Raw genomic sequence first — 26,306 nt, 5'->3', positions numbered from 1 at the left:
ACCAAAACATAACAACAACATTTGGAAACTTATATTGGAATGGCTACATGTTAGAACAATACAAAGTAACAAAACATTAAAACTTGAAGTTAAAATTAATATAATGTTTGAATTATAATGTTATATACAAAACATTAAAATTTGAAGTTAAAATTAATATAATGTTTGAATTCAAAAAGTGGCTATATGTATCTTTTCAAAGGCATCAAAAATTGCATCACACAGGCTTTTTCGAATCACTCAAAACTGAAAACTTCTTTAATATATTTAACATCTTGTGCAAAAACATAGAAACTAATTATATATGAAATGAAAAACAGCACAATGATCATAACTTGATTTTAAATATAAAAGCATATGCAAAATCACTAAGAATAACTTAGCAATTCAAGCATAGCAGGTCAATAAAAGAAAAACAAGGTTGTGATTAATTGAGGCTCTTCAGGAATACTAAGTAAATAACCATATGGTACTCTGATTTTAATGTTTAACAACACTTTACAAAGAGAGAATACTTACATCATCTATGTGCTTCCCTACAAAATTTCATCTATCTTTCATTGCCTGATATATAATGAAACAGATATGTCTGCAAGTATAAAATGTAACACAATGGCAAGAGAGTTGCTAGAAAATGTGAGAAGTATTTGCTCAACACAAACAACATGCACCAAATACTTAAGTGTAATTTAATACTTAAGTGAGAGAAGTTTAATCTATGTTCTTTCCCTGATCCTGCACTGTATAACAATTTTGCAGATAGAAATGCAAAGACTCGCAAATTTTAACCAAAGATCTGTAGTCCTAATATCCATAACCTCCACATATACACCTACCTACTCAAAACACAAGATGTTTGCTACATCTACCATGCCATTTGAAAAGAATAACATGATGTATTTCAAGATATTTAATACAGGATATTTACTTAATGAACCAGAAAATTCTCTCCAAAATGTTACTTACTTTTGTCATTATAGTAATGTCACTCGCTACAAATTATGGCTTAAGATCCTGGACAGCATCACCAGAAGATGAATTTTTATTGATTACGAAGTTATTTTATGTTTTTGAAAGAGTCTCTCACTTTACATTTTTATTATCATATATTAATTATACAAAGTAGGGGGTTTCATTATGACATTTACATATATGAATAGAATGTACTTTTATATTTATCCTATCTATTACTCTATCCTATCTTCCTCTCCTACCCCTTCTAATATATTAATATTCAACCCCAAAATAGTTTAAAAAGCATTAACAAGATTTCTATTATTCTGGACAAACAAGCAAGATGATAACAGCCTTCTGTGATCTTCGATTGCCCAATTGTTATTTATCAAAATTTACATATTACAAATGTTACTTGTGTACTAAAGCCAATGATAAAGTGAAGTTGAAAGTTAAATGTGTGCTAAATATATATTCTTCATAAGAATTTTATTCGTACCTATTAAAATACACAATTCATTGTAAATCATCTTGACACCGCTTTTAATTTCTGTCAGGTATGTAGATGTGAGGCACTAACTATGCTAAAATTATGACATATAAACGGCTTATAAATAAGTAATCTTTTAGGCGCAGAATACTTTAGCAGGATGCAGTGGCACACACCTGTAGTATAGCTTCTCAGAGAATGAGATGGTAGGAACGCTTAACCAAAGTATGTGGGAGAACCATAAGCATCATAGCCAGACTTCATTGCTTAAAAACTAATAATATTTCATAATTATAGACATACTTATATTGATATAAACATTCTATTTGTAGGGAATGTCTTACTGTATAAGGTTATAAAAATATATCTCAAATCTTGAGTCTCTTTTTCTATTCATTAAAATATTTTTCTTATATGAAATAATGCAAATATAATTCCTGAGAAAATACATTCTGGTTGTCAAGTAGTAAATATTACTTAACAGGAGATAATGATTTCAATCTTAAGTATCGATTTCAGCTTTTTATATTCCAAAAGCCAGGAGGAAAAGAAGAAAAACCAATCATCATTCTACTTTACAGTGTTTGGAATAAATTCCATTTTAGCAGATAAAATAGAGGAAATTAAAATGTATTTATCAAATTAACATTCATCTTAATACAATACAGAATGTAGGCACAATTCAATAATTGTGCAACTGTTATTTCTTAATATATACCAATACTCTTCGTTTCTCAAAATAATAATCAAGAATCATGTATTAAATGATTCTATAAGTACAAATACATTATAAATCACTTTCTTGCTTTACCTTCCTATAAGAAGATTGCAAGTTTCATAATTTGTAATACATTAAAAACAAAGTTATATTTTCACTTTAAGAAAGACAAAGCACTCTTAGCACTGTCAAATACATTTCCCCTGAAAGTTACTAATGACATTTAGATGAATAATTGAGTGGATTGTTCTTATTACACATGTTAACTTTAATTAATGTGCTTGATATATTGTAAAAAAATCAAAGTCTGTCTCTAAAAGTCTGCTTTACTTTATTTCACTGTTTAGCATCATAAATTTTTCTCATCAATTATTTTTAAAGAGAACATAATACATAATATTCATTTTTATTTCTTTATTTCCATTGTTTTACTGGATAGGGTACATTGTGACATTTAGAAAGTTTCTTATACTATATCACCAATATCATATTTCAATTCACCCCCTTCATTATATTCCTTTATCTCCATCTCCCCCCATTCCTTAAATAGTTTTTACAGATCTCACTTTTCCATTTACATAAATGTATACACAACATTTTACCATATTTACCCTCCTACACCCTTTCCTACCTCCTCTCCTCTCCCACTGGTATCAACGCCTTAGGCAGGACTTGTTCCACCTTCTTGTTCTCTGAAAAAGAAATTTTTTTTCCTAGTTTAAGATAGTTGCACAGGGAGTTTCCTTGTTGAATTTCCATGTATATATGTATTGTAGCCAAATTCATTCATGTCTTCTCTTTTTCTTCCTTCTACCTTAGTATCTTTTTTATGGTTGTTTCAATTGTTTAAAAAATTCTGTATTCATTCTTGTATAGAGAGTACATCAACCATAGTCACATTCTTAATTCCTTCTTTTACCCCCCTCCCCACCTCTGGTGTGATCTTCCCTTAGTATAACCACTTCATAACATTGCTGCACTTGTATTTGGTCTATATTCCACATATGAGAGAAAACGGAAGCTTTTGGCCTTCTGAACCTGGCTAATTAACTTTATATGATGTTCTTTAATTCTATCCATTTACATATAAATGAAATAATTTCATCTTCTTTGTGGCTGAATAAAATTCCATTGTGTATAAACACAACATTTTCTTAATCCATTCCTCATTAGTGGGGCATCTTCACTGAATCCATAGCTTAGCTATTGTGAATAATGCTGCAATAAACATGGTGACTTTTTTGTAACCTGACATATTCATATGGGGATATCGCTGAGTGGAACTGCTGGATCATATGCTGTTCTATGTTCAGATTTTTGAGGAGCCTCTGTAATGTTTTCCATAGTGGTTGTACTAATCTGCATTCCCAAGAGCAGTGTATGAGGGTCCCTTTTTCTCCACATACTTGCCAACATTTACTGTTATTTGTGTTCTTGTTGGCAGCTATTCTAACATGGGTGGGGTAGAATCTTAATTTTATTTTGATTTGCATTTCTTTTAAGGTCAGGGAAGTTGAGCATTCCTCATATGTTTTTTAGCTAATAATGAACAGATTGAGAAAGAATATAGGAAAAAATGGGGATAAATGTAAAAGAGGATGTTAAAAACATCTACCAAGGAAATTATAAGCCATTGAAAAATGAAATCAAAGAAAACTATGGAAGGTGGAAAGATCTCCCATGCTCATGGATTGATACAATGAACATAGTGAGAATAGCTCTATTTCCAAAAGCAATCTACATGTTTAATGCAATTCCCATCAAAATTCCAATGATATTCATCACAGAGATTGAAAAATCAGCCTTGAAGTTCATTTGAAAACACAAAAGAGGACAAATAGCCAAGACAATATTGAGCAAAAAGAGCAATGTTGGCAGTATCACAATACTTGACTTCAATACATACAAGAGGCATAGCAATAAAAATGGCATGGTACTGGCAAGAAAAACAGATATGAAGACCAGTGTAACAGAATAAAATGCCAAATATGAATCCACCTAGCTTCACCCACCTGAGTTTTGACAGAGATGTCAAAAACATAAGATGGAGAAAAGGCAGCTTCTTCAACAAATGCTGCTGAGAAAATTGGATATCTGCATGTAGAAAACTGAAATTAGATTCATGTCTTTCACTCTGTACAATTATCAAATCAAGTGAATTAAGAACCTTAAGGTACAACCTGAAACTTTGAAACTAATGCAGGAAAGAACAAGGAATACACTGGAATTAACAGGCATAGGCAATGACTTCTTCACATAGAACTCAAATGGCTCAGCAACTAAGGGAAAAGACTGACAAATGGGACTACATGAAATTAAAAAGCTTCTGCAGAACAAAAGAAATGGTCCTTAAATTGAAGAGGCAGCTCACAAAGTGGAAGAAAACCTTTGCCAGCTATACATCTGACAAGACTTTGATAACTAGAATATACAGTGACCTCAAAAAAACTAACACCCAAAAATGCAATTACCCAATGAAGAATGAGCAAAGGAACTGAACAGAGCTTTTTTAAAGGAAGAAGTCCAAATTGCTAAAATGCACATGAAGCAGTAACATTTAAATCTACTAAATTTCTAATTCAAAATTAGTGAATGATACATTATCCTTGCAGAAACATAGAACTGATAACACAGATATCAATAAAATACCATTTTGAAGAGTCAAGACAGTAAGGAAAAGGTCATGAACATAATAGAAAATACTGATACCAGTGAGCAATCTAAGCCATGAAACATGAAAATCTTAACTATTTTATAAATTATATCTATGTAACACATACACATATATAAACATTAACAAATATTGTTATGGACATAAGTATATAACCAAGTAGTCATATTTACAGTAATAAGTTACAGACCTTTCTTCCTCTTCTACAAGACATATGAGAGGATTTAGTAGAGTGTTCGTACCGCTTGTGCAATAGTAATGAATGGGCCTGAAAAGGTCTTTCCCAAAAATGGAGCAGATATCTTTTCTTATGGTGAGCACTCTCAATCTGGACACATCAACAGTATTCTTTTTACTAGATGGATATTTTGTTTTCTACATATTTAAATGAAAGATTGAAACAACTGCTGGGTAATTTCTTATGATTTGATCCTTCCCAAGAATGAGTGAGTGGAAGCAGCTCCTCAGAAATTTCACTAGTACTGGATTAAATATTTTCAAATTAATTTCACATGTAGAAACTTAGCATCTATAAGACATAGTCATTTACTGATATATATATATGACATCTATTATATAATATGATATATGATATAATATAATATGATAATATGATATATATCATATATATGTATATGATAATATGATATATATCATATATGTGTATATGATATATATATGTAGAAACAGCATCTATAAGACAGTCATTTTCTGATATATATATTATATATATATACCATATTATATTATATATATAATATATATATACCATATTATATTATATATATAATATATATATACCATATTATATTATATACCCAATTTATATACCAAATTTAACTTACTCCTAAGTCAGTCAAGATAAACTTTGAAATGCTGGAATTTAAGAGATGAACAGTATGGTAGTTCAAAATATGGATGCTGTCATTCATATAAACTTGAGGGTTTTTTCTTCATCCAATTTAAATGCCACTTTTTATTCTTTTTTATCATATTGTTGTACTGGGGTTATGTTGTGACATTTACAAAAGCACTTACAATATATCTTAGTTAAATTGATCCCCTCCATCATTATCCTTTATTCCCTCTCCCCCATTCTTAGAATAGTTTAACAAGTCTAATTTTTCCACCTTCATACATGAGTAAATGACATTTCCAACACATTCACCCTCCTAAATCCTTCCCTTACTTTCCCCCTTCCACTGGTACCAACCTCCAGACAGGACCTGTTTTACCTTCTTGTCTTCTCAAAATACATTTACATTCCTTTGCAATAGCTAACTGTACAGGCAGTTTCATTGTCACAGTTCCATCCACATATGCATTATATCCTGGCTTGGTTCATCCCTGCCATTTTCTCAATGCATGTACAGGTAAAATAATAAGGCAAAAATCCCACTCAACAAACAGATACCTAAACAATAAAGGACAAGAATTAAAAACAGGTCAGGCTAAGGGGAGGTCACTAACAAGAGAAGGAGGGTAAAGAAGGAAGTAAAGGTGATTTACTTTCTATACAAGAATGAATATAGAACTTTTGAATCTATTAAATTTCAGTCTTAATTAGGTTGCAGTTTACTTAATCAAAGCAGTTTACTTCGTAGTTAAAAACTCAGATAAAATTTTACTTATTCTAAATGGTGTGTGATCTATTGAGCATCAACTTTCATATTTTGAAATTAGTTTTATTAATGACAAGTTGCTGTGAGAATTGCTTTAAATTGCAGCATTAAGAATAAATATTGCATAAAGCAATCATCCACATGTTAGTTGACATTAATTCAATTATAGCTTTCATTTTATATTGTTTATAAGAAATGCCTCTTAATAATGACTTCTGTTGTATGAAAGATTATGTGGAAATCACTCCATGTTGTTATACAAAAATGGAGACATAATTCAACAGTCAAAAAAAATAAACTATAATTTGTACAATGGTAAACAACTCTTTTGTACATTGTTGTTAGAAAGTTTTGTGCTTTTATATTTTAATGCAGCAAAAAATTATCATGATTTTATAAATCTATTTATCAATCATATGATTCCATTTCTGTCAAATAATAGGAGCTTGTTATATTTATGGAATTTTTCTATAAATTTGTACTTTTCAAACAATGTGTTTAGAAACTCTTTTAAATACTGATGGAGATGTGTAAAATTTTTCTAATAAATTTTTTCATTTTCTTATGATTTCAATTAATTGCATAATTTCATTGAACTGTGTATATTAGCGCACTACATATTTTGTTGTTTGACAGAGAACTAAAACTTGGTACATATTATTATTTGAATTTGAAATGCCCTCAAAGATCCTGTGTTACAGGCTTGGCTGTTAAAGGACATTTTGTTTATTGGTTTGTTCTTTTATTACATAATTGTTTTGTTGGGGTTACATTGTGACATTTGAAAAGTTCTTACAATATATCATAGTTGAATTCATATCTTCCATCATTCTCTTTTATCCCCTCATACCCCAATTTCTGATAAGACTTTTGTGAAGGAATTGGATGATGAGGGCTCTGACTTCATCGATGGATTAATTCATCAAATGATGCATAATTCAATAGCATTATTGGGAAGTGGTGGAAGTAGGAAGTGGGCCTGCTTGAAGAAGCTAGGTCACTGGGACATGCTTTTCAATGATATATTCCTTCCCACTCTACTTCCTCTCTGCCATGAGTGAGCTGCTTTTCTCTACCACACTCCTGCTACCATAACATTCAGCTTTGCTTCAGACTCAAAGCAATCAAGCTAAGGGACCATGGGCTGAAACCCCAAACACTGTATGTCAAAATAAAACTGAAGTGTTTATTTCAGGTATTTGGTCATTGAAAAAAGCTAACACATTACTTCATAGATATTCCTACTTCGAAAATAATTTAAAAATTTTAATGGCATTTTGAAATCACTACAAAAGCTGGTCATCATTCCTAGAAGCCATGGTTTGGATTTGGCTTGAGTTTGTCCCTGACATTCATGTCCTTGGAGTCTCCTCCTTAGTGTGGCAAAAGGGGAAGACATGAACCTGTACGTGTTGGAGACTAGATTAGGCTATCACTGGCGCCTTCCCCGCACTCTAGTATCTTGTCAAGCATGTGTTCTCTCTCTCTCACCCACTCCTGTCACCATGGTGCTATCTGCCATGAAATCATGCAGCCACAGGGAACCTTTCAAGAACCAGCACTGAGCTCTTTGAAATTTCAACCTAGAAAACCACGAGCTGAATAAATTTCTTTTCTTTATGAGTCCCAGTCTCAAGTTTCTTTCTGGTTATGAAAAATTGTCATATCATTACCACTCCAGTTTGAAACTTAAAATTACTTCATGGTCCCTTTGATTTTCTTGAGAAATAAGAAAGGCGATTCAATCTAATTTTTAAAGACTTGGCAAAAATGTGGTCATATAAATTTTAGTTGGCCACATTATTTTTTGTGAAAGAAAATGAACATCAATTTCCTCAATGGAAATCATAAGAAATTGTAGATGTGAATTTCATTTATTAAAATAAATAACTCCTTTTGAAAATATTTCCATAGCATTTTTCCAGATTAATATTTGGCAAATGCCATACATACATAGCATTTTACTAATAGCTCTTATTCAGCTTTCTCATTTCCTTACACATTTTTTGGTAAACATCTAGCAATTTTTTAAACTAAACACTTTTATTAAAACATATATTCAGAGAGTGCAATGTACAAATCTTATATGTGCAGTTTTGTGGGGCTTTACCAGCTCAACCAAACAATGGAAGCATCACTCAGCTAAAGAATATTATTCAAAAGCTTCTCTTGTGTCACTTCCTGGTCAACCCTTGCATCCTGCACCCCTCACCCAACAAAAGATGATGCATATTCTTTTACAGGTCATAAAAAGGAAGAGAGAATTTATAACTGCTAATCTATAATCCCTTTTTCTCCTGATTACCAGGAAGATATCCCTAACAGAAATAAAAGAAAGGAACCACAATATACTTCTTTTTGAAATTTATTTTATTTTATTATATTTTTATCTATTTTTTATTGTTGTGCTGGGTGGGGGTTCATTGTGACATTTACAAAGATTCTTACAGTATATCAAATACATCAGACTTGAGTCACTCGTCCACCATTCTCCATCATCCCATCTTCCTTCTATTCATGGAATAGGTTCAACAGATATCATTTTTGCATTTACATACATGTTTACACACTATTTGCACCATATTCACCCTCCTTCACCATTTTGCCACCTCCTTTCGCCTCTCTCTGGTTCAAATACCCTAGGCAGGACCTGTTCCACCCTCCTGTTCTCAGATTTTGTAGAAGAAAAAAGCAGAAGAAAATGACATTTTTGCTTGTTTAAGATAGCTACAAAGGGAGTTTCCTTGTGTCATATACTTCTTTTTATATGATAACTAATCTTTTGGGTAAATAAGCCAACCATACCTGCTAGGAAAAAGATACTTATCTGTGGAATATCCTAAAAGGATGAGCCTGGTCAAGAATTACTTAGCACTAATAAGTTGAGAATCAATGAGTTAAATGAGGCATGAATTCTAGAAAATGGTATATAAACAGATATACAATAGAGAGGTCCCAGAATGAATGCCCTTCTACTGTGGATATAAAGCTGCAAAACCTCCCTTGTTTTTAATAGCCTTAACTATTATTCCAAACAGTAAAATATATGTATATTAAAGTTATTCAGGCTTTTGTGACACTATTGATGGTCTGTATCTTTGTCATTACCAGTGAAGCTTAATTTTTTTGTACAACCTCAGATTGCTGTGAGTTGGACTTGGCAATTAAATCCTTTGTGCAAGTTAAATCACAGATAAGTTTAACATGTTTTAAAAATATACATAAAGGCGGGATACACTGTTATGTACATAGTAATGTGTATGCCTCAATATTAATTTTATTATCCTCTTTTGTGATTGACTTTTCTTGAGGCAATACTTTTACTGTACTATTTATTTCTGCTTTAAAATTATATAGACTATGCCTGGAACCAGTAGCTTATACCTATAATCCTAGCTCCTAAGGAGGCAGAGACATACTCACATATATTTATACATACACACATATACAAAGAGAGAGAATCTCTTATAGCTTAATTCCTCATGGTTGTTTTTGCTTTTAGTTTTACTTTTCTACATAAATGTTAGAACTTATTCACTATATTCACACTTATGTGCTGGGATTTTAATTGTTCTTACAATGAACATATAGACCAATTTCTGACATCCTAAGCTATCAAGTCTTTCCACTTATGTACATGGCACACGTCCTCTACTTATCCAGGTCTTCCATAATTCCTATCACTAACACTTTATGATTTTCAGTTTTAACACTTTCTATTGTAAAAAATGTTTTTGAGTATTTTATGTTTTTGATGTTATCTACATGCTACTGTTTTTTGTTGTTGTTGTTGTTGCTAAATATATACAGATTTTTTTTTTGCTGTATTGATCTTTATTCCTGCAGGCTTGCTATATTCATTTCACAATTTGATTTAAACTGATGTTAATTAACTATATACATTAATGTATACAAAGAAACTTAAACAGAAGTTTCTTAGATTAATTTCAGTTATTTGTATTGATTTTGAGATTGCAGAGGTAAAATCAAATACTTATCACATTAGTTTATTGGACCAGATGTTAATGCTAAAATAAGATTTATTTAAGCAAATAAAGCAAGAGAAATTAAATTTGTATGGAAATAGAATACATTCTTTATTTACTGCATTTATAAAATTAAAAAGAAATTGTTTGAATACTTACATTATTTTATAGATAATTGTTCATGATATACAAAGCTCTTAAAAATATCAGAAACATTAACATTCTAATTTTTATTTCTAAAATTTGCTTATGTATGTATGATTACAAAGTAAATTGTATTTTGGAAAAAATAAAATATTAGAAGAAGTTATAGTGATGTATTCAATGGTCATCATTGAGAAGATGATGGCTTTATTTTAATAATATACTTTATATTTCCTTTTTTCTATACATTATTATATCACAATAGGTGGTGAAATGAATTTTCTTTATTTAGCAAAAATTAAATGAGAAAATTGGATATACTGGGATATTTTTATTATTTAAGTCAGTGCAAACCAAAGCTACAAACATGAAGCTAACATTTCCCTAGGATATTTTGAATCATTTTCTCTCATTTATGTGTCTTAAGGGCAAAATGTGCAGCATTACTGCATCTGCCCATGAACTCTGCATGCCATCATATGCTTCACGTGCCAATATCCATGTCGTATAGTTGGTGCTTTGTTGGACTCATTATTTGAACATATATACTTAAGCAGAACCAAAGAGTATACTAAAGAGAATTATTTTAGTAGATTTTTTCCATGCTAAAAGTGAAGGAAATTACAAGTTGGCAAAACAGTAACATCTGAAATTGATGCAAACATGAACATTTTACCTTTCAATGATGGAGAAAATCCTTTCATGAAGATGAAAATAATGGAACATGATGTTTCTGAGCTTCCACCCTGGAATACAGCAAGACAGATTGGATTTAGTGCTAGTTGTATCCTTATTATCAGTGTAACATTAAGAAAGCCACTATGCCTGTCTAAGTATTTTTATTACTGTAAAATTAGTTAAATAACAACTACCAAATAAATGATTTAAAAATTTGCATTCAAGTAAAGAATGTGGTACTAGGTATTAGTTACCAGTTGTTAAGTATTCAGCAAATGTAACATTAACCAATATCATAATTTTTCATGTAAAAAGAGAATTATTTTTAAATCTGTCACTTGGATGAAGATTTTATCTAGTTTTTTTTATGACCACCAACTGATAAGTAAGAATCCCGTCATACAGAATTGTGTTCATTAGCTAATTGCATGTTTATTTTATTTGTTTTGGTCAAAGATTTTACACAGCATATCAGATATTGATTGGTGTTCTGTGTATTGTTAGAACCACAGCAATAAACCTATGAAAAAAACGTTCGATCTATTTTCCTTCAATTTTCTCTTGAGGACAGATCTGGAGATGAAAAGGACATGTAACTTTACAATCTGATTTTGAAGAATATTTTCATTTGATAATTTAAGTTTTCTTCTCAATTCTTTTCAAGCAAATATCAGTTCACTTATACATAATTGTGTCATAAATACATTATTATAGGTGTCAATAAAATGTCAGGATACAATGATTATAGAAAACAGATCTGCAAAATATCTGAGTTGCTATGGCATGCATGCATAGACTTTGGTGATCCAACTTATGCACCATAACTAGGGCTTTCAGAGAGAGGTACATGATTATATCTCTTATGTTATATCCCTAAACGCACACTTTATAAAACCAATTTACTTATACATTCATTTTGCAAAATTTTTGTTTTTATGATATTTAGCATCATTTGGTTAGCACAGATTTTTCTCCATTATAGTTTTACTAAAATATTTTTATTTTCTTATAGAGATTCAAATTGTCAAGTGCACAATTTGAGTAGTGAGATTATTTTTTGCACAAATATTGTGTTTCTTCAACTTATTAAATAGTCAAATATTAGTGATATCTCTAAATAAAAGTGAAAAACTTTCATTTCTTTCATTATTCATTTTTCTACATTAATGGATAAGAGTTCATTTAAATATTTGTTTATTATGCAGTTAAGGCCCCACTAAATAGAAACCTCTAAAAGTGGAAAAGAAAAAGAATTAGGACAGTCAAAATTGTTTAAATTCAGGGACATATAAAATACTATTTCCAGTGGAATTTGGGTATCAATGATATATTTGCTTTCAAAAACTTTACTATGACAGTATTGCATGTTACTTAAAATGCATGCCTGAGGCATGATGTGACAGTATAACTCCTTTCATGGTTATATGTGAGCATCTACTCTGTAGGAAAAAAAAGTCAATAACTGCCTTTCAGGGAGACAAACTATAAAATAGGCTTTACAGATAAGTTAAAATTAAACTCTTCTTTTAAGAAACAGCTTTACTGTGTTAAGGAGGAATTCATCAAATTATCACTTGCAACTTCCCATAATTGATATAAATGAAATCCCCCTCCCCCTACAATGGACCACCTTCCTCCTCGCTTTGCCTAGGGCAGAGCTGAAAGCCGCACAGCAGTTTTGAGAGTTACACTGATTAAGATAATCATTATCATGTCCTGATCTCAGAAGCCTGGTATCCCTAGGGTTGCATTTAGAGAGATGTAAATTGGTTCCCTAATACTACATTTTGCAAGGTGTAAATTAATAACTTGACATTTCACAGCTGTTTTAAAGGCTGTACTTGAAAGAATGAAATATCAATCACAAATATACATCCACCCAGAAATGTCAAATCCCACCCAAATGAATACCACTGCAAATTAGCAGCGGGTCACATTGTTCTGCTGTCTTTCACCTGTGATGCATTCCTCCCTTTCCAGGTTAAGACCTCCCCTGGAGAGGCTTAAACCTATTTTCTACCCCACATAAAGCATTGGTGGTGAGAGGCTCTAATAACAGAACACAGTAAGCAAATGCTAACCCTATTTGAGAAAGGCGGTATAGTATGGTGAAAGAGGAAAGTAGATTAGGGTCAGAATGTCTGCAATGAATTCCCAAGACTATATTCCTGTTGTCTGCATTCAGACTTTTCATGACCCAAGTTTTCACATCTTTAAATTTAGCCCTTCTTATCTCCCAGAGTTATTTAAAATAGGCTTGCTAGATCTCAGAAGTTAAAAAAAAACTTAGCATTGAATAATTACATATATATATATATACATATATATTTATATACACATATATAAAACTGGGTTTGAATTCAGGACTTTTGAGTAATGCCCCCAACCCTTTTTTGCTATAGTTATTTTTTAGACAGGGTCTTTCTTTACCTCAGTCTGGCCTCAGAATATGATCTTCCTACCGAGGCCTCCCAAATAACTAGGATTACAGATGTGTCCTAACACACCAGATGGTTCTTTGAGATAGGGTCTTGCTAACTTTTTTGTCTGGACTGACCTCCATCTGTGTTCTTCATATCTCTACCTTGCAAGTAGCTGGGAAGGCACATCCAGAGTAACCATTAGTTTCAACATTACCATTGTATTAGAAAATAACAAGGAATTGAGCTCTCATTTCTTGTTATGCATGCTTTATTCAATGTGTATATCCTGTTCCCATGTTTACTAGAGGTATGTCCATTTGTCTCATATAAGGAATAATTCAGTAAAATAAACATTCATTCACTGATTGAGTCCATTTGAGTAAATATGGGCAGAGCTACATTTCATGCCTCATGGACTTGTGCCATGTCTTCATCATTTTCAAAATACAAATTATGTGTCTCTAATGCACCATGTCAGATTCTCAAGTACTGATTAACTTCAAATTCTGTAAAGTATTTGTGTAGTTTTATTGTCTTCATAGAATGCTAATTATATTTCCATTAAATTAAATTTATATCTTCCCAACTGAATTGGGCAATTAATCCCAGATTTTCTGACTTAGTTTTAGCAATACAAGCATGCACTTCCTAACTCATATGCACAATTTGCATTGGTCACAAAACACATGACTGACCTTCTAAGTTCAGGCTCTGGACAGATGCTGTAATTCAATTGACTGTTTTGGGTTGAGAATGCAGAAGAGTGCTGTCTTCATTATATAAATTAAAATTAAAAATATAACTTCCATGTGATCCAGTCATGCCACTTCTGGGTATATACCCAAAAGAATCAAAGTCAACCTACCACAGAGATGCCTATATACCCATGTTTACCACAAACTATTAACAATAGCCAGTTATGGAATCAGCCTAGATGCCCATGAATGGATAAATGCATGGGGAAATGCTGAGGTTAACTCAGCCATTCATAAGATGAAATTATGTTATTTGCTAGACAAATGGACAGAACTGGAGGTCTGTCAATATTAAGGGAAACAAAATGAAGAGATGACTGAAAACAAGACTACATAAGGATATGAATACTATTTCAAGATTTTTAAAGTTAACATTTTGTAAGAAATGTTTGTAAGAAAGGATATGCAAAATACCAGGTAGAATAATGAAGTATGAATTTTTTCATTCATTTGACAGTTTGTCAAATGAATGTCATTGTTATGAGCCTGGGCTGTATTGAGACCAGCTCAGGCAAAAAATAGCAAGACCCTATCTAAAAATCAAGCTGGAATAGTGACCCATGCTTGTAGTCTATGTTATGTGAGAGGTGGAGGTAGAAGGATTGCCAACCTAGGCCAGCTAGAAAAACAATATCATACTTGAAAAATAAACTAACTCAAAAAAGGGCTAAGCCATGGCTCTGAGACCAAACTCCAGAATCACCATTGAGAGGGAAAGAAAGAAAAGAAGGAAGGAAGATCCTAAATATGACTGAAATACCATCAGTGTTCAGACACATGTCCAATTTAAAATTTTTTAAGTACAGGGAACTTGGTTTTATTATTGCAGATATAATGTATGCAGAGAGAGAAAGAAAGGATATGCAAAATACCAGGTAGAATAATGAAGTATGAATTTTTTCATTCATTTGACAGTTTGTCAAAGCACAGTAAACTAATAATGTTTAATCAATTCCACAACTAGTTATATACAAATACTGCTTTGACTATGATTAGTAATTTAGCTCTTGTATTAATATGAGTACAGTTTATGAAAAGTTCTGCCTTTTATTACCTTTGCCTAGTCATTCAATTTTTATGATAATCCCATTCTTAAGTATTTGTAATGCCTTTTAATAGATAAGTTAACAACTTTTGCACTCTAAAGAAATAGCTAAAAAGTAAATGAACTTATTTTCTTTCTTAATCTATATAAGTTTGCTATTGTTCATTTTCAGAGTCTCCATGTATATTTTACATTTCCATCAAGGATTCCACAGATTATTTAATTTTAATTATTGGGAACACTTTTTTGGAGCAGTTATTATTTTATAAAAGCAACAGTTGAAATATGAATAAGGTGATACTTTAGACGTATATAAAATAATTGAATATTAATACTTCATTCCATTAGTGAATGTAATTGAAAAATGAAAAAAAAGAGACGTGAAAACTTAAGTTTCATATTTTGTATCTGTTGGTAGATTGCACAGTGTTTTTTTTTTCAGTAAAAGAGGAATGAAAGGGCCTGTCTGTTGTCATGATTGAAAATGACCAGGTGGGAAGTGGGATGACAATAAATGCAAATTCTTGGTAGTATTAGCAGTGGCGGTAGTATTAGCAGTGTTTTCCTTTTGGTATATTAAAAAAATGTTTTGGTAGCTTCACAGAAATCTATAAGCCATGCTGCTAAGGATATACTGAGGGTATTAAATTTATTACATATAGTTATAAAAAGATTTAAAATAGCTCCAATATGACTCGCTCATCAAATATTCTAGAAATTCTCAAATTCCTCCCTGATATAATTGAAATAAGAATGTTTAATTTGCATATATGAAAAGAATTTATGACTTCATGAAACTTCTAACTTGTCCCACTTTCGTCCTTCTGCCCTATCAACACTTATCAACTTATGCCATTAGTTTTTAATGCCTGAAAAAGGATTTTCAAGTAGATGCTGCCAATGTCTGATCTAAAGTAGGTTCAACCTTCTATCACTTCCAAAATGGGCAGATATCCCGTCTCGATGTATAACAGAGATGGTGAGAGATCATGGAATATGGTAAATATCCAAAAAAAAAAATACTTCTACAGTAAAATTTTTAAAAAGCTATTTGTGGTTTTCAGTGATTTTTGAGAGTTCACAATAGTTCTCAATGAAGTAAAATTATAGTGAACAGACTCCTATTTATCACAAAAATTAGGGAATAATGGGGCATAGGTCATGACTTGCAGGTGGTCCATATTTTGGGAGCTCCTTTAAATAAACAACTAGTTTCATGTTTGGCTACAGTTGAAGCAAGGTCCAAGAAGTATCCTTATGGTTCCCATCACCTGTCACTTCCATCTTGTAGAACCAAGTCCACATGGCCCTTTGACCAGTGAGGACAAATGAAGAGGAGAGCGAATCAGGGAAGACTTGTCTAAAGCCACTGTCTCCATTTCTTTCTAAAAGCCTGACTACTGAACATGGCATTTGTACAGTATATATAGAATGCTGACCATCCCTGCTCTTCATTTCTGCTAATTCTCATTACACAGAAAAATATAGAAAAAAATATTTTAAATGTTTATTTCTAATTCACAACTTCATGTATATCAGATTCAATTCTAGGACTTTCTGCTTTGGATTGTCAGGATAGAATATGTCTCAAATCTTTTGTATCCTTTGTGTCTTCTTCAGAACCTAACACTGGTTCTGCATGCAATGAATACAGACTGAAAACATAAATCATCACCTCTTTTTTAGACTGTATACATTTCTTAGATATACAAGGCATAACTGAAATTATACCACTTTAGGAATCACTATAATTCTATTCATTCTCTCAATTGAAAAAGTTCACCCAAATCTTTAATATTGCTCTTGAAAATGAGTTATCTTAGTTTACTGCCCTTAGAAATTCTGCAATGGCATTGTGATATTGAGCTGTATATCTTTGTCTATTCACCTGTCTTTGTAATAGCATTCACTATTTCTCTATCCAGCCCTAGTTTTATGCAAACATAGTTTTATCTTTAAGGCCATAGGTACTTACATCAATCATTCCTACTCCCTAATTTCCCCAACAGTAAAACCTGACAATTTCTCCTCCTCTAGTTTGTTATCACAATACACTCTTAAAATCACTAATGAGCTTGATTCTAAATCTGAACTTGCTTCATGAAGCAAAACATTTTATATTGCAGCTGAATAGCAATACCCCTATTAAACAAGTCTAGTGATATTCTGTAATAGATAATAGTCTCCAAATTTTCATACAAATAGTAATAGCAGATAGAACAGAGATGGGATATACATTTTAAACACTGTCCATAAAAAATAAACCAATATTATTTTCAGATCCCATGTCATCTCTATAAACAGTTTTAATAATCTGGTTAGTAAAAACAAAACATTTAAATTTCTTCCTATTAAATTTCTGGGTTGCTTTTAAGAAGGAAAACCTCCAGATTAAGAAAAAAAGTTTTAGGTCAGGGCTTTGCTGCATCACAAGCAATCACCAACTATGTATTTGTCCTTGCTTTTTTTTTTAACCACTTATATAGGGATAGACCCTAAAACAGTTCAGAGATATTGTCTATTTCCATATCAAAACAATGTGCGCTTAAAATGGCCCAGCCAAGAAATCTAGTTACCTTCTCTTGCTGATAAAATACTTGTAGCCCCAAAGATCTTGATGGTTATCCAAATAATCTTCCTTAGAGGCAACTAAACTAAGAAAAAAGTATTCCAAAAGACATTTATTTTCAAAATTCAGCAATAAATTCAAATTTCTAAGAATTCATCTGATTAGCTATTTTTTCACTCAGTAATATGATCTGATTATAATCATTCATATTCATCAAAAAGTGCACTACATGCAGAAATCATGATTATTACCTTTAATTTTTCTCAAAAACTCTTAATTCTGATTTTTGGATGTCAGAATTTATACACAATTATTATTGCTGCTTTTACTTGCATTTTCACTGAGACTCCAGTCCAGAAACTCACGCATGAATCTCTGGATCACCAATTGCTTCCTCTTAAAAATGCTAGTGACTGATATTCACCCAATCTTCTTTTCTTTTTTTGCAAATTTAGAAACACCAGAACATGCTGCTTCAGAGAATCTGGTGAAAGTCTCTAAATTCCTTTTGATGACTTCCATCTTTATAACACTCCTATCAAAATAAAGAAAGAAAGAAAGAAATATCATGTGTTACTTTAATTGCCACTATCACAAAGCAGAAAAAAACAATGAAGACGGTTTCAAGGAAGGTTGGAGAGAGTGCTCTTCCATCCACAGTCTTTTGAACAAAGAGTTGATCATTTCAGGAAATAGAAATTCGGAGCTTTTTATTCTTGGAAAATATTAAAGCAGAGGAGCAAGAATAGTAAGACAATCTCAGGAGCTGAATTTGCAGAAATAAGTGAGACTTATTTTTTTGTAAGTACTGTGTAAAATTGACTTTCAGAGACTTGAATCTGCAAAAATGGAACTAAAGTTATGAAATTTTGAGTCAGCATAAGCAGTATTTTTGATAACATAGGATTATAATACATTCTGTGCTGGGAAAATTTATATTCAGGTAAATTGTATTATTTTAACCTTACCTTTCCAAAAGAAAGTTTTAGATAAATACTAAGATCAACTTCAAAAGACTGTATATAAAGCACTATTTTCTTATCCCCCTCTACTTAGAGGGACAATTGAGAATAAGAAGGCCTGATGAATACATTATTACTCAGTTCAGACCTATAAACTGGTTCCACGGATTTCTAGTTACTGAGTTTCAAGAGGGAGAAAGGACAGAGTGTACACAATCAAAATATTTCACACCGTTTTATCAGAATCTGTGTTTCCCACACTGTATCAGACTTCAGAGCAATGTTGTTGTATTAGCCAAAAATAATATATACCTATGGCTGCAGAGCAACTTCTCAATGCAGTGGAATGTTTTTTTTTCTATTGTACTTTTAAATTTCTAAGTGTAATACATCCTCCTTCCATATACTCACATTCCCAAAATATAGAAGGGGTTATCCTGTCTTTAAATTCTTCAAATATTTATATTCTTTCTGTCACATTATCTATTTCTTCTCCATTTCATAAATGGCAGTTTTGAAGGCATGACATCAGTCTTAAGATTTTTTTGGCTATGCCTTACAAAAACAAATGTCACGGAAAAAATTAAGTCCCAAAGATGAAATGTGTCAGTTTATACCAAAGAACCCTCTCTGGTATATCTATGTACTATCTCTGTTTTTCTAGAGACCAGACTTAGAAAAATCACATAAGACGCTATTGGCTATTTGAATTTTAGCTGTGGTACAGCAAAAACATCAAGATACACTCCCCGCCAAGAAAATATTTGCAGTCTCTAAAAGATCTCTACGTTCATCCACAATGGCTACGTTCAATACAATAGCACTGAGCAAACAGCCTTTTACTTGGTATCATGTACATATTTGAACTTGTCTGTTTGTGACAATGCTTTCATAAACAAAAGAAGTGCAGACTAAAAGTTAGCAATAATCACTGTAAATGGCCTTTGTATAGACTTTTAAAGGTGCACTTTTGATAAGTTCTCATCTTTCCACCACATAATTTTAGGATACATTTCAGTATTTGTGTTTAAATATATTCTTAATGGTAGGCCTATATAACCCAAAGTATGTTCAGTTTCTTTTTTTGATAGGCTGACAGTTTTCAAGAATAGAATGTATGAGCCAAAAACGAATTTATGGAAAAGTCAGCCATACATAGATTGATAAGACATTTAGCAATGTTTATTTCTCGGTTCAATACCTATTTTTTCTGCATTTTTTCTTGATCTTTCCAGAGCATGAAAGAAGTAATTTTCAGCTAGTTCCTTTAACAGTGGTCAATTACAGAATCCCTGTGACCTATTCTCTGATCCCATTCTCTGCACAGGCAACTTCCAGAAATTGAGAGCACAGACCTGTAAATTTACTTTCAAACACATTTCTAGAAAGACAAGAGAGAAGAAAAGGAAGGGAGGAAGGGAGGAGTGGAGAAAGAAAGAAGGAAAGAAGGAAGGTATAAATACTTAAATTCAAGATAAAATACAGAAATGACTGTTTAATATGCATTGGAAATTTAATAAAAATACATTTGAAACCTTATAGGAATATGAACATGTTGCATAGTTACCTTAAATGAGTCAAGAAAAAAATTATTAAAGGTTAAAAATTAAAATTAAGTGTTAACTAATACCTCCTTCCTTTGCTGGGAGGAAGTCAATAACTTTAAAAGTAGGTTTGTACACACATATGTATCATATGTATAACACAGACATATTTACCAAAATGTTTATAACTTATAAAAATGTTTCTGTTACTATAAAAAGAGGAAAGATGATCCAAAATATTTTGTCTATTACAAAAATCGTACTGTCATAGTAAAACTAAAGAACCAAAAAAATGTATACTAAAATATATCACTCTGGCATGGTTGAAAATGTTATAAATAAAATATTAGTCAAATAAATTTAGGAATACTTACTAAACACATTTGTCTATATAGAGAATATATTTAAAAACTGAAGAACTAGAAGAGAACACTGATGAGTTTATATTCTGTTTCTGGATACAGAAACCAAAAGGATATGCAGAGTCAATAGTTATCATTTAGAACTTATAATATATAATTTGCGAAGAATTTCAATTATTCTAGAAAAGAAAAGAATTATCTATAACACATTTTTTGGCAGTGGTGGGGATTGAACCCTGGGTCTGAAACTTGCTAAGTAAGTACTCTCTCACTTGAGGCATACTCCCAGTCCTTTTGTTTTTTATTTTGTTTGGGGGGTAGGGTCTCACTAGCTTTGCTCAGGATAGCCTGCAATTCCTGATCTTGCCTCTGCCTACCAAGTAAACCAGGATTATAGGTGTGAACCACAAAGTGTGACCTCTAGCTTGCATTTTAAATTATAATTTATGAATAAATTTCTGAAACTGTACTTATAGATGCATCTGTAATAAGTAGAATATAGCCTTTAGTCTAGGTAGTTAATAAAAGCCTAGTCACCAAAACCATATAATAGTTAAAACACAAGTTAAAAACTGGGAAAAGATGGCTGTAATGTATCTAAGAACCAAGAAATGGTGCCTCAGATATTTTAGATATGTATATAACAGTACTAAAACCCAACCATACAATATTTCTGTGACAACTTCTCTGTGACAGCCATTGCATATTTTTTGGATTCTTTGTTTTGCAATCACAATGTGATCAATCTCCACATGTTGACTTTGAGTTACTCAAAAACTATGGGCAAGAATTTTCCACTATCTAGCACTATGTACCAAGTTAGTCATTCTCTTCTGGAGATTTCAGTTGTAGACTTAGCATACATGTGATCCAGAGCCATTTTACATTCTTTCTGTGTTTATTATTTCCCAGAATTCTTTAACTCTTATTCCCACTTAGAAAAACTTGCATGACAGTCTCTTCACTAGCATAGTCAGCTTTACAAATTTCTTGCTTCCTCATAATAATTTTAAACTCCAAACTTTTCCAATTGAGTGTAAGAATCACTTCTGTCTTTGTACATACTGCTGCAATTTAAATAATTTTGGTCAGGATGTAATAATTTCCTAAAACACTCAGGGAATTTGGCAAATTTAACATGATGAAATCGATCTCTACTGTCATCTTTAGTGTCATTGGTGAAATGATTCCGGGATCTTTTCTGGATTACCAAATCTGCAGATGATCTCCTGGCATGCTTCAAAGCATATGTTTTCTTCAATATTTCTATCCAAAATTAGTTTAATTCATATATATGTATGGATCCATATATTATATATATATATAAGATCCATAGATGTGGAAGGAAAACTGAATTTTCCTTGTAACATTCCTTTTTTTGACTCAACTTCATATGATATTAACATTGCTATACCGCATGTTTAATATTTAGTATCTTCTTGTACATACATTTCCATTGAAAGTGTAGACAACGAAATAAGACTTCTTTCTTATCTTTCCTTATATTAAAAATAAATTAATAAGCTGACATAAATCAAACAGTTTGAATACTAATAAAAGACCAAAGATTTAAGTTCATGTTACACATGGAAAATTGCATTCTATCAATGCTGTACTCATATAGCTAATTATTGAAGGAATTGGGAACGACTTGGATGAATACGCCTCCTTCAGAAAACCTAGAATTCACACATGCGTTCACTTACTTATTCATCAAACATGTTAGGAGAAGCTACTAAGTAAATGAATCAGCATTAACAAACACAGAGCAAATGCAATGACAGTATACAATCCATGTTTCTCAAACTTACAGAACATATGATACTGAGGAAAATTCATTTAAAACTGTGTAACTAAGTGTTTGGATCATTCATTTTGGCATGTTAAACTACTGCATGGGAGGTAGATAATCTTCACTTAGGGGGATCACATAAGGCTACTGAAAGAAAATTATTTTTCCATAATAAGTGAAAATTGATAAGGTGAATCAATCATTGATGGAAGTGGAAGTAGCAGTCAAAAGAACATTTTGTGTAAAACATAGTATAAATGGAAACATGGAGGCATTCAGGAAATGAAAGATATTAAATTATAGTGAATAAGTGATTACTTGTAGTTTTGATTTGTAAAAGTCAGGAAATTAGGATGGAAAGGTAAGCAGAGGCTCTATTTTTCAAGGACATGTAAACTCTGTTACAGATTTAGAACTTCATTTTACAAAGCAAGGAGAGCTCTTGAAGATTTTTTCTTCAAGAGTGGGTGGTAAGGGAGGGGGTGGGGGCAGGGGGGAGAAATGAACCAAGCCTTGTATGCACATATGAATAATAAAAGAAAAATGAAAAAAAAAAGATTTTTTCTTAAAGTAAAACTTGATCTGATTTGCATTTTAAATGATTCTCTTTGTGTGTTGTTTAGGAAATGGATTAGATGGAATTAAGTCCTAGTTATAAAAAATAATTAGAAAGAGGTTGCAACAGGCAAACAAGAAATGATGTTCACATAGAGTACAACATGACCCTGTGAACAGAGGCACGTGGATAGACTGAAAACACGTACAAAAGTGAAGAATGAAAGGACTTTTATCATCATTGAGAAGGAGGAAAAGAATCTGAAAGGGAAATTCAAAGTCTTCTTCTGGAGTCAATTAATTGGATAATAATTCTATTCACCAAGGTGAGAAAAGGAAGTTTCTGTGTTGGACATGTTGAGTTTGAGGAGCCTGTAAGCCATCAAATGAAGATGTGCAGTAGCAAAATGTACAGGCAGATTTTAGTGAATGTCATCTAAAATTATGATCTTGACTTGAATGACAGAACTTTCAGTACAAGAAAGAATGCTGAAAAACAAAGAAACAAAAAGAACAAAACTAAAATTATAGAGCAGATATGTATGAGGAAAGCTGGAAGGTTATGGAAAGTAAGCTATTTTAAAAAGTGTTATCAGTGCTCATTAATAACAGAAGTTATAAGAGGATTAAGCATGGTAAAACTCATAAGAAAAATGAAAGGGTAAGTTTAAGAGCATTATGGCAACATAATTTATTTGCCACCCCATCTATTTATATTGGAGTTGAGTTATCTTTCTGTTTGTTTGAGTTTGGCCTAATTCACATTCTTAGAAAATTCACTATATTGAAGTGATATTATAAGAATTCCAAGTTTTGGCCATAAGACTCTTACAGCCTGTGCCATAGCTACCAAGATTCCTAAGCCAGCTGGAGTTAAGAAGTCACCCCCTTGCTAAGGAGATTCTGTGGAGAATTACTGAAGTTACATGGGGAATGATGAAGACTCAGCCGTCCACTATTCTCACCAAGACTGCAGGCACACTATTAAAGACTTCTTGGAATTCTTCCCCCAGCCCAGATGCCAGCTAAATACCACTGGTAACACCCAAGGCCATGTCATGTGAGACAGAAAATAATGAGGCAGCCGTAACCTGACTAAATCTGCGACTCAAAATCATAGTACATAAAATAATGATGATTGTTTTAATCCACTGAATTTTGATCCACAGTTTTTAAGATAGTGAAAGACAATAGGAATATATCATGCAGGTGAGGTCTACCTTAACAAAGACCTGTAATTTGCACTGTTGGCTTAAGAAGCCAGTGCCATATAGAAACTGTAATAGCCTAGAGTGGACCTTTAATAATCCTGGAGAAAATAAGGTCTCTTGCTTTATAGAGCAAATAAGGTTAGAATGATGAGTAATTCTGAGTAAAATTATTTTTTTATAATAATACAGAAAGTGATATTTCCATTAGTCATCATTCTGTATATATGCAAAATGTCCAAAGTACTACCAGGAAAGCAGATAAATGGCAATGATATGAAAAACTTTTCTTTGCCTTAAATCTAAGAAGGATATAATGGTGGGTGGGAAATTAAGTGTATTAAGACTGAGATATCATTTTAAATCGACAAAATACTTCTATTTTAAAGGTATTGTTCATAGCATTGTGACTTCATGTGGCGGTAGAGAAGGTTCTTTCTTACAAAGACAGGACTATAAGGGTAAATTACAATTCAGTGCATAAAATGTATGCTACCAGCTTGTATTAAACAAGAAAGCATTATTACAAAGTGAAAAAATAGACACTTAGACTTTTAATTTCTGAACTCTATAGCAGGAAGCAGGCTGAGAGACCATTCAGTCTATTCAGTTGAAAAAGCCAGCCATTCACTAGGAATAAGGAAAGAACCATGAGGAGCCATGAGTGGGGAAAATTTTTTTCAGAAACAAGTCTTCCTTTTATTCTTGAAAGGCAAGACCTATAAAGCACACTTATGGACAGTCATTCCAAAAGTATTCCACGTGAATGAAAACATCATGTACGTTTATCTGATATCAGAATTGGATGTGTTCTTTGGGATTTGAGAGAAGTAAGTATATTTCACGAGTGGGAAACCCATAAATATTTTACTATATGGAGGATTTTTAATAAGTTTTTGGTTTCCTTGTTTGTTTTCCTAGCCCCTTTAAATGAATAATGGTCTCCTTCCTATTCCACTGGATTTGGTTGGCCTTACTCAATATTTTATTTCTGTAGATTGTCAAAAGTAACATGTGGTAACTTCTAAAATCAAGTCATAAAGCAATGAAAATTGATCTCATAATCTTTTTTTGAAATCTTTAACCACAATTTAAGAAGACTGAACTTGAAAAGCCTTGAACATTCTTGGGAAAGGATAGGAGCTCAGCTTAAAATAGGCTTCCATCTGTATTCACCAAAGGCCATTTTGTACTGACCAAGGCATAATTGAAAGCCTCATATAAATGTAAGATCCAATGGCAAAGTGCCTATTACTCAGTGTTCCCAGGTGACATCACATGAAACCAAAAGATTAGCTACTTGGGTGTTGTTCAAATTGTTTTACACTGTTGTGTTTCAGTTTACTGTATAAGCAAAATGCAAGTACACTGGTATTTTTTCTCATGTTCGTAGTTTTGTTTAAGTCCTAATTTTCATTTTCTAACTTCCCACTTTTATTTAAACTTTCCTATACTCTGATGCTCATATCTTGATTTTTTTTTTACTAACTTGCCAAAGCATAGTGGTATTAAATACAACCATTTGACTACTCTAAGCTTGTACATGTACAGTTAAAAATATCTATATAAGACAAAAGGAAAGTATTCAGGGAAATGTAATCAATAACTGATGACCACCTCTTCCTTTGTCCCCTTAACTTTGACACTCATATGTCTTTCATCTTATATATGTTACATGTGACATTTCAGTTTATTTGGTCACATCATTTGAAAGAAGGTAAAGTCAATAACACTGACACTTTATCTCTATTTTTGGTATACAACTATTATAAGTTCTTCCTCCTACATGCCCACCACAATATGATCACACAAAAATTAATATTATTTC

The 26,306-nt window shown here is 32.0% G+C and overlaps 1 protein-coding gene across 15 annotated transcripts in view; it reads right to left on the bottom strand.

Moving 5' to 3' along the window:
* Positions 1 to 2,371: 2,371 nt before the first annotated feature.
* Positions 2,372 to 26,306, bottom strand: part of LOC141411442 (uncharacterized) — a 313,736-nt gene continuing 289,801 nt past the window's right edge. For 14 of the 15 annotated variants that reach the window (XR_012436181.1, XR_012436180.1, XR_012436179.1 and 11 more), the window contains 6 exons: positions 20,219 to 20,398; positions 18,307 to 18,590; positions 18,063 to 18,140; positions 11,262 to 11,331; positions 4,175 to 4,256; positions 2,372 to 2,854 (listed from right to left, as the gene is read on the bottom strand). The gene's annotated coding sequence lies outside the window, so the exon portion shown is untranslated. The remainder of the gene's footprint in view (positions 2,855 to 4,174; positions 4,257 to 11,261; positions 11,332 to 18,062; positions 18,141 to 18,306; positions 18,591 to 20,218; positions 20,399 to 26,306) is intronic. The other variant, XR_012436174.1, reaches the window with a different exon arrangement.

The sequence above is a fragment of the Castor canadensis genome, chromosome 10 (assembly GCF_047511655.1).
Source record: "Castor canadensis chromosome 10, mCasCan1.hap1v2, whole genome shotgun sequence".
Lineage (NCBI taxonomy): Eukaryota > Metazoa > Chordata > Mammalia > Rodentia > Castoridae > Castor > Castor canadensis.
Note: the sequence above shows the minus strand (reverse complement) of the source record. Positions and strands in the feature narration are given on the sequence as shown.